The following is a 10214-nucleotide window of genomic DNA, read 5'->3' as shown; positions in this document are numbered from 1 at the left end:
GAGCCCGATGTGGGACTCGATCCTGGAACGCCGGGATCATGCCCTGAGCCGAAGGCAGATGGTTAACGACTGCGCTACCCAGGCGCCCCGATAATACAACTATTTAAATACAAAGGCAGAGATACATATTGGATGACTAAAGCAATCAGAGATTCAATATATACATAATTGGTGCTCTTGAATTAAAAAATAGAACAAAAATGGAACAGAAAACATATCCAAAGACATGAGAGAAAAAACATTTTTAATGAAAGGAAAGAACATCTTGAATATATATATAGAAAGAGTACATGTATTATAACAAAGTTGTTACTGGATGATCAACACCAGGTCATATCTTGTTGGATTTACTGAACTTTCATGATTAAAAAAAATTACATGAATATTGAGGTAGTTGAAAGTCTGATTAAAAGGAGAAAAATCAAGTTGGCTTGGAAATTTTTTACAGTAATATTCACCACCAGAAACAAATGGAGTGATATCTAGAAAATACTGAGGGAAAAGAAAAGTGGCTCAATAATTATTCTTAAAAGTAAAATCTGCGGTGGTCAAGTTTAGCTAACCAAGAGATGGCTTTAAATACAGGGAAATGGAGGCACAAATGTGAAATGATCATGCTTCAAACAGAAAAAAATGTGACTAAAGGAAAAGAAAAAGCATGTGATAAGCTTGATGGCCTAAATAACAAAGTAATCCAAATTAGAGGAGCTGGAGAAGCGGAGGAGAAAAGGAAAATAAAATGTACTGATTTTCATATATTTCATTGCTAAAAGTCATTAGATTTTATCTCAAAATGAATTATAGAATGAAAGGACATCCAGCTTCTAAGTAAGAAGTAGAAAGCTAACAAGTGCATTTCCCCCATCTTAATAATAAGTAAAAGCCAGATAACCTTCAAAATCATAATTTTTCTTTAACCAAATAGAAACCTGAGGTTACAGGGCAGCCATGCAGCATGGTTTCCAACAATATAAAAAGAAGATGGGATTGTAAAACAAATTAAAGAAGAAAGAGAGTATCGGAAAAAAGTAATACTTGAGGAGATAGTAGCTGAGAGTTTCTCCAAAATAACAAAATATATTAAAGGTACTAATTCAATAAGCTCAGAGAACACCAAGCAGGATAAATAACAAAGAGGAAAAACAAAACATCTGGGTGCATTATATTCAAACTTCTGAAAACCAAAGATAGAAAAGAAGATATTTAAGGCATCTAGACTAAAAAGACAAATATATAACATATAAATAATTGCACCAGATTTCTCATCAGAAACTTTACAAGACTGAAGACAATAGAATATCATTTTTAAAGTGGTGAAAGAAAAAAAATTCTTCACAAAGCATAAAGATCTTTCAAGCCCATTATTGGAAGTCCTACACTACAAGAAAAGTTAAAGAAAATTATTCAAGTAAAAGGAATCTGATAGAAACTTGGGTCCACACAAAGAAATAAAGATCTCTGGAAAAGGTTAAAATAAAAGTAAATATAAAATATTTTTTATTGTTTTTACTCTAAACCATAACTAAATTTCTAAAACAGCAAAAGTAGCAATTATAACATATGAAAAAGTAAACTATATGATAAAAACATAAAAGTGGGAATGAGAAAGTGGAATTATACTGTTGTAAAGTTAAACACTGCATGTGAAGGCTGACTTTGATTCAAAATGTATATTTTGAACCCTAGAGCAACCACTAACAGGATTAAAAACAGGTATTATTCATAAATCCATAATGGAGATAAAATGGAATCATACAAATTATTATCATCCAAAAGCAGACTAGACATAGCTAAAGAGAGAACTGATGATTTGGAAGACAGGGCTTAAGAAAATATCCAGAATACAACATAGAAAAACAATAAAATAAGAAATATAAAAGGGACATTAAGAGATATAAAGGTTAGACTAAGAAACTATAATATACATCTGATTAGAATTTCAAAAGGATAAAATCAAGAAAATGGAAAAGGGGCAATAGTTTAAAAGATAATGGCTAATAATTTTCAAAATTGAAAATTAACCTGATCCTCAAAGTTAGAAAATGTAAAAAACAGGAGTGCCTGGGTGGCTCAGTCGTTAAGCATCTGCCTTCAGCTCAGGGCACGATCCCAGAGTCCTGGGATCAAGCCCCAGGTCAGGCTCCTCCACTGGGAGCCTGCTTCTTCCTCTCCCACTCTCCCTGCCTGTGTTCCCTCTCGCAGGCTGTCTCTCTCTCTGTCAAATAAATAAATAAAATCTTAAAAAAAAAAAAAAAAGGAAATGTCAAAAACAAAAACAAAAACCTAAACAGAATAAATAAAAAGGAACTCACACATAAGCACATTGTATTAAAACTACAACACACTAAAGACAAAATATTATAAAAGCAGGATTAGAAAAAAGAAAGGCAAATAACTGAAAGAAACTATGAATAAGCTAAAAACTGACTTCCCATGGGGTGCCTGAGTGGCTTAGTCGTTAAGCGTCTGCCTTTGGCTCAGGGTGTGATCCCGGAGTCCTGGGATCGAGCCCCACATCGGGCTCCTCTGCTGGGAGCCTGCTTCTTCCTCTCTCACTCACCCTGCTTGCGTTCCCTCTCTCGCTGGCTGTCTCTCTGTCAAATAAATAAATAAAATCTTTAAAAATAAAAAAAAAATAAAAACTGACTTCCCAACAAGAAAAGAAACCAGAAGGCAGTGTAAGTTACTTCAGGAATACACCTTAGGAAGAAAACAAAAGTTATCTCAGAAAAGAAGTCTGAGATGCAAGCAAAGAAAAATGTTATACATATGGGTAAATCTAAATGATCATTGACCATATAAAACAATTTCTAAAAAATCAGATGGGTTAATAAAAATAATTCAAAACTAAAATTGTATATATCTGTTGGGTTTTAGGAGTAAAGCATTTTAAATGCCTGGTTTAGTTGGTAAGAAGTTAAAAATATTAATTTTAGATTGTTAATTTTAACATGTGTGTGAAAATACATTTTCTAACTTTGAGGATCAGGTTAATTTTCAATTTTGAAAATTATTAGCCATTATCTTTTAAACTATTGCCCCTTTTCCATTTTCTTGATTTTATCCTTTTGAAATTCTAATCAGATGTATGTTATATAAAATATATAGGACAATAATTAAAAGAAAAGAAATTAAATGCATGAAGTATACTATAGCTGGGGGTGGAAGATTAAAATATGAACAAAAACTAAAATCTATTAACCTCTTCCCTGAAAAAACAAGGTGGAAAAAACAGAAAAAGTAGGATAAATCAAAAGAACAAATGCAATGTTAAAAATTAAGTTGTGATAAATGTAAATAAAGTGAATTATGCAGTTAAAAGCCATAGATTATCAGACTGCGTCGTGAGGAAAGGTAGGATTTGAACGAATGGGAGAGAGGTGAGAAGAATAAGTACAAGGGAAGTGTGGAGGATGGAATAACTTTGACTTACTCAAGAGGTGATAAGTGAAATGGCCAGACTAGGCAGAGGCTTCATATTCAGAAGCAGGAAAAATTAATTTTTCCAGGTTTAGAATTCATGCAGTAGAAAAGAGAGCTGTTGAGCAAAATAAAGAAATTATAAAAGTAGTATATAAGCATGTAGGGTAAATAAAGGAGATTGATTAGAATATGAGATTCCGCCATTCACTTTGAGGAATGATTCACTTTAAGGAAGATTTACTCTAGGCATAATGAACTTGAGAATCATTAAAATCATTATCTTTGTTGGAAGATTTGGCCAGAAAGGAGGAATGAGGATAAGGATAGCGAAAAATGGAATCAAAGACATAACGCTCCTTTACCAACCTTTTCTAGAGAACAGTTTCAATCACTCATATTTCACTACTTGTTATACTTAAATTTATCAATGTTTAAGTGAAATTATTTACTCTGTAAAGAGTTTTGCTTAATAGCTCAATATTTGAAATGGAGTTTTTTGAAGTATAGTTTGGAAACAAGAGAAAAGATATATCCTTCAAACATACGTACAAGTCAAGGAAATAAAATGAGGCTATATCATGACTATAATATAATTATTCAGCCTTATTTCTTTGCACCCTCCCAATTCTAAAAGTGGCATTGCTTTCAAGTTCTAACCAAAAAAAAAAAAAAAAAAACATAGAATGAACTTAAGTACAATGTACTCAAGAACCAAACACCAGAACTCTAACTTACAATCAACACACCCATCCCATAAATACAGGAGAAAGTCTGGTGGCACGGTAGAATTACAGGGAGCAGACCAGTATTTGCTTTGGCAGATGTGGAGTCTGTGCAAATAGGAACACAGCTGTATGCTGAGTATTTTAGTGTTTCTAAAACTGCTGAATCAGACATAAAAGAATATCCAAAGTTGCAATGTTTCAGCAAGTTTAGAGAACTGAGTGCCGTTCTATTTTTTAAATTTTTATGAAGTAAGCATATTAAGAATTTTTGTCACCATATCAGTTGCAACATAGTACTTCCAGCTTCAATATTGAGGGCCACATCTTACTTACATGGCTATAGTTCTTGTTCCAGTTTAAATATTTTATTATTTGCCACAAATGTAGCCCAGGCAAACTCCAGAGGAGCTGGTGACCCTTTAGCCTAAGAGAGACTTAACTGAATATATAATTAGTTACAGATGTGTGAGAATTTTAATAAAAGTGAAATATCTCACATTGAAATTCTGAAGAGTAATGCTCAAAAATCATTGAGAATAAAGTTGGAGAACTTGGCCCACAGCTATCCCTGTATAACAATGAGGCTTTCTCACATAAGCCTTAATTCCACATAAATGTTAATTTTCCAATTTAGTAATTTATGCTATTTTATGGAGAAGTTTAGGTCTTCAGCATTTCAAAAATGAAAATGAAAAAGAAGCACCTTTTCATTTACCACACAGCGTTGTGCCCGAAGACGTTTGCTGAATGAATAATGACCCTTAGTGCTTTACTTGTCCCATTCTTCGAAATTTTCAGGACTTCTTTCTGGACTAATTAACCACAATCTACTACAACTTACCTTGTTTCTAAATTATGTGTTCATGTGTGTCTGACTTCCCTATTGATTCAGTTTTAGACCTATTTGTGTTTCAGTAATTGTTGTTGAATTGACCTAACCTTACTTTCAAATTGATCAAATCCATTTCATCTTTAAAGTTTAATCTCAGCACACTAGAATATTTCCCTACTTTGTTTTCCCTTTAGATTTCTTGTTCCCATACTATTTTTTTTAATGAACATTTCACAAAGGCTGCAAATAGACTTCAAAAAACTTCAGCCTGTGGGCTGACTCCTGCTTGATTCATGGTGACTGCCTGGAACATTTTACTAGGAAGAGCTTGAGGACAAATCTCTACATTGAGCAGGAAATACTATAGTGCTGGATTAATTATGTCTGCTATGGACTTGGAATGGTGGGGTGAAAAGTAGTAGAATACTTGCTATTTATTTTCTTTTTTCCCCTTTTATTGAATTATGTTTCACATAAGACATTATATTAATTTAAGGTGTACATGTTGATTTGATATGTTTGTATGTTGTAATATGATTACCTTTGTAGTGATAGCACCTCCACCACAACATATAATTGTCATTTCTTTTTTATGGTGGGAATAACCAAGTTCTTACTAAGATTGATGATTATAATATGATATTGTTGTCCATATGCTGTACACCGTGCATTGGATTTCCAGGATATATCTGGCCACTGGTTGCAAATTTGAGCCTTTAAACAGATCTCTCCTATTCCCCCACATCCCAGCCCATGGTAACCATCATTTTATTCTAGGTTTTTGTGAGTTTAGCTATTTTATATTTCACATATATTTATATTCACATATATTTCATGGATTTGTCTTTCACCATCTGACTTACTTCATTTTGCATAATGACTTCAAGGTCTAACCTTGTTGTCACAGATTGAAAAATTTCCTTCTCTCTCATGGGGCTTTTTATTTACTGTTTTGTATCTGGTATTTTAATTTCAGTTTAGTGATATATAGTGTTGCTTGTTTCAGGTGTACAATATAGTGATCCAACAATTCCATACATCACCCGGTGCTCATCACAACAAGTGCACTCCTTAATTCCCATCACCTATTTCATCCATCCCCTGACCCACCTCTCCTCTGGTAACCATCAGTTTGTTCCCAAAATTTAAGTGTCTGTTTCTTGGCTTGTCTCTCTCTCTTCCTCTCTCTCTCTTCTTTCCCCCTTTGCTCATTTGTTTTGTTTCTTAAATTCCACATATTAGTGAAATCATATGGTAATTGTCTTTCTCTGACTAGACTTACTTCACTTAGCATTATATTCTCTAGCTCCATCCATGTCATTGTAAATGGCAAGATTTCATTCTTTTTATGGCTGAATAATATTCCAGTGTGTGTGTGTGTGTGTATACCACATCTTCTTTACCCATTCATCTATTGATGGACACGGGCTTCTATCATAATTTGGCTATTATAGATAATGCTGCTATAAACACAGAGGTGCATGTATCCCTTTGAATTAGTGTTTTTGTATTTTGGGGGTAAATACCCAGCAGGGCAATTACTGGATTGTAGGGTAGTTCTATTTTTAACTTTTTGAGGAAACTCATGGGAATGTAGAGACTCCTGCCTTGAAAAAACAGCTTTTTCTAATTCTTATTTTTTAGCCAAAAAAGAAGAAAATTATTTTTTAAGTCAAAATGTCTGAATTAATAAAGGAACAATTACTTTGTGTTTAGCTTACACCAGTCACCATGCTAACTGTCTTACATGGATCATTTCATTTAGCACAGACTATTCTGGAAGAAAAGAACTACTGACATCTTTACCATCATCATCTCTAATTTAGAAATAATGAAACTGAGTTTGCGGATGTGCTCAAAGCCCCAGCTCTGGTGAACAGCAGAGAAGAGATACGAAACCCATGAAATCTAATTCCGAACCCTATATTTTAAATTACAATGGGAGGTAATGTCTCTAAATGAGACAATAGGCCATCTCTAGGTCCTACTAAAATAATTTCTAAAAATAAATAAATAAATAGACAAATAGATAAATTTCTAAGTCCTACTAAAATAAGTGAACTGAATATTAATGTTCAGAAACAGCACAGTTAGTATTTGGTCTTGGGTTCGATTCCAATGTCCACGCTGTACTTGTTACCTAACCCCGTCTCTATCAGCCACTCCTGCCTGTATGTAAAATGGAGGTAGTGCTCCCTAAATGGTGGAGTGATTATAAAGATTAGTAAAATAATTGCATATAAGATATCAGACCAACAGTAGATGTCAATAATTGTGGCTGTCTACACTCATATTTTAATTTCTTACAATTCCTACAGGTAATCAGATCTTTAGGGTTAAAAAAAGGATTTATAATTCATTAGAGAAGCAAAAGTAATGAACCATTTTAAATAATTACAAATATGTGTAACACACTAGACTCAAGATATCACATTTATGAAGAAAAATCGGTGGAGTTTTTAAGTAATTATAGGACCAAACTCCTACTACCCTGCCAAACTCCTTATTTCCTAAAACGATCTGTTTAAAGTAGAAGAGCAATTACTCCCCTCCCCTGCAACAAACTATTCTTAGCCTCTCCTAAGTCTACAAAAAACTTTTAAATGATTATTAGGTGTGTATGTCCCATCATGGCCTAGAAGTGGAAGAACTGAGTAAGGAGTGGGAAGGGGATAAGAGAAGATGTGTGGAGATAATGGGCCCCTGACATGACTGACTAGGAATACAGAAAGAGCTGGTTCACGTGGTCCAGGCTTATTGATGGACTCCATAAGAAAGGCAAGTGGTTGGAAATATGTCAAAGCCAGGGAGATGACTATGACCACACAAAAGGTGGCAAGAGCAAGAATGCCCAACCTTAAACCAAATGCTGAAAGGAGCCTCAGGGGAGTAAATTCAACAAAGGAGTACAAGTACAAAGGCCCAAACCAAATTCCACTGTCCTTATTTATTACAGCACTCAGAATCCTAAGGACACACAACACAGCTGGACAGAGAACACAAGTGGATTCATACTGGATGTATATGGCCTCCAGGCCAGCTACTTACAGAGGCGGAAATAGTAGCTGCCTGCATGTTGTGATTTGAGAGGAAATAAGAAGTTTCTTCTCCAAAATTATATCGTGTGCTGAATAAAAGTCTTTGGCTAAGGAATGGTTCCCTATTAACTGAAGTGTTAGAGCCAAGCCTGAATAACAACTGAGGAAGAAGGAAAATCCACGCATCTTTGTCATTTACAACTCACCTGAAAAAGTATTTGCCCAACATATTCACCCTGACAGCAATTTTGTGGAAGTTGTTTGAGATGAGTAAAAGTGGGGGGCAGAGAGGAAAAGAAGAGCCACAGGACACCACAGAGCTATGAAAGGTTCATTAGGAGGCTTTGATAACAATGTCACATACTTGTAAAGTTTATGTAGAATTATTTTCACCTGTATTGTGAATAGCAATTCAGTAAGAACATCTAGGTAATATTAAACTTGGAAGCCTAAATTAAAATCCCTTGACTAGTAATATTAGGGATAAATTTTATACATAATTCAATTTATACTTTTAAAAGTAGCAAGAGTGATTTTGCAAAAATATCCTTGAATTTTATGCAAATTCAAGACTGAAAATTTGGCATTGTGTGCTCCTACAAGATTGGAGAATATATGTGAAAAAAAAACTATCAATACTATTGCAGATCAAACAAAAGCTTAGTTTTTTTCTTCTTGTGTATGTTAAATTGGAATTAAACTAGAGCAAATGTATGACTTTTCAAACTTAAACAAGAGGACTATAGACTAGGGTTTTGAAGTTTATTGAACTGTGATACTTTCAAAAGTTGGCTATATTTTAATTGGTTCCTCTAACCTCTATTGTTAATTTTAAGCAAAGTATTTTTGCATCATTAAAACATATCTTCAAAATTAGGCCAACAGTAACTCGGGAAGGAAATAACAAGCATCTCAGCTTCCATCCTATTAAACCTAAGTCAGAAAAAGTTTACTCTGTTCTATGGTCTGAATGTTTGTATTCCCCCAAAATTTCTTATGTTGAAATCCTAACTCCTTTTTAAAAGGTGATGGTATCAATAGGTGGGCCCTTTGGGAGGTATTTAAATCATGGGGGTAGAACCCGCATGAGTTAGTGCCTTATAAAAGAGCTTCCAGAGAGATCCTTAGCCCCTTCCATCATGTGAGGATACAGTGAGAAGTCTGCAGCCCAGAAGAGGGCCTTCCCCAGAACTGACCATGCTAGCACCCCAACCTTGGACTTTTAGCTTCCAAAACTATGAGAAATAAATGTCTGTTGTTTATAACCACCTCATCTGTGGTATTTTGTAATAGTAGGCCAAACAGACTAAGACACTCTGTTACTTTACAATTTCAATTAATCTGCTTTAATGACCTTCATCAGTCATAAAACTCCTTTATCAAGCATCTAGTATTTGTCAGTTTCTGGTCTAAGTGCTAAGGTTGCAAAGATCAACAAGCTGCCCACAAGAAGTGCACATTCTAGTGGTTTAGAAAAGGTGATAAATAATTATAATAGAAGGAAGTAAGTGCTCTGGGTCACTGCTTTTTCTGGCCAGATTTCTGGAGCAGGTTCTCTACATCATCTTGTCTTCATTTTCACCTCCTCATTCTTCACTCTACTCTATGCAGCAGGGCCATATTTCCACTGAAGAGGATGCCCCTGTGATCACTAAGTCCCAGGCAGAACTCTGCATGCATGATTACCTTACCAAACCCTGGCAGCATTCAACACTGTTGCTACTCCATCTTTTTGAAATTTTCCCTTACTGGCTCTGTTTTTAATTCTGCTTCTCCAATCACTTTCTCACCTTTTGGTGTCATCTTCCCTGACTCAGCCTTTATTTACTGCACTTATCAAAAACATAGCCATTGTCTTCTCTTCCTTACTGCTCTCTCTCTCCAAAACCTTGATTGGAATGTCTATGCTAGAGAGTCTCAATGTACTTTTCTTTTACTTTTGAGCTACACACTCATTTATACATCAGTGTTCTTAATACTCCTCTTGGTCGTCTCGAAGGAATAGCAAACTCCGCTTGTCTGAAACCAGATTCATTACTGTTTTCCTCCAATCCACCCTCCTTTGCTTACTTACTTTTAATCCCACTTCAAAAGTCACTTCCTCAGGAAATTCCATGTAGTAGAGACCAAGGGTATTTGGTTCACCATGTATGTATAATGCTTTGCACAATATCTGTAACATAAGAAGGGATTAAT

Source organism: Ursus maritimus, unplaced genomic scaffold (genome assembly GCF_017311325.1).
Source record: "Ursus maritimus isolate PB19 unplaced genomic scaffold, ASM1731132v1 scaffold_1, whole genome shotgun sequence".
In the NCBI taxonomy this organism is placed as follows: Eukaryota; Metazoa; Chordata; class Mammalia; order Carnivora; family Ursidae; genus Ursus; species Ursus maritimus.
This window is presented reverse-complemented; position numbering follows the sequence as displayed.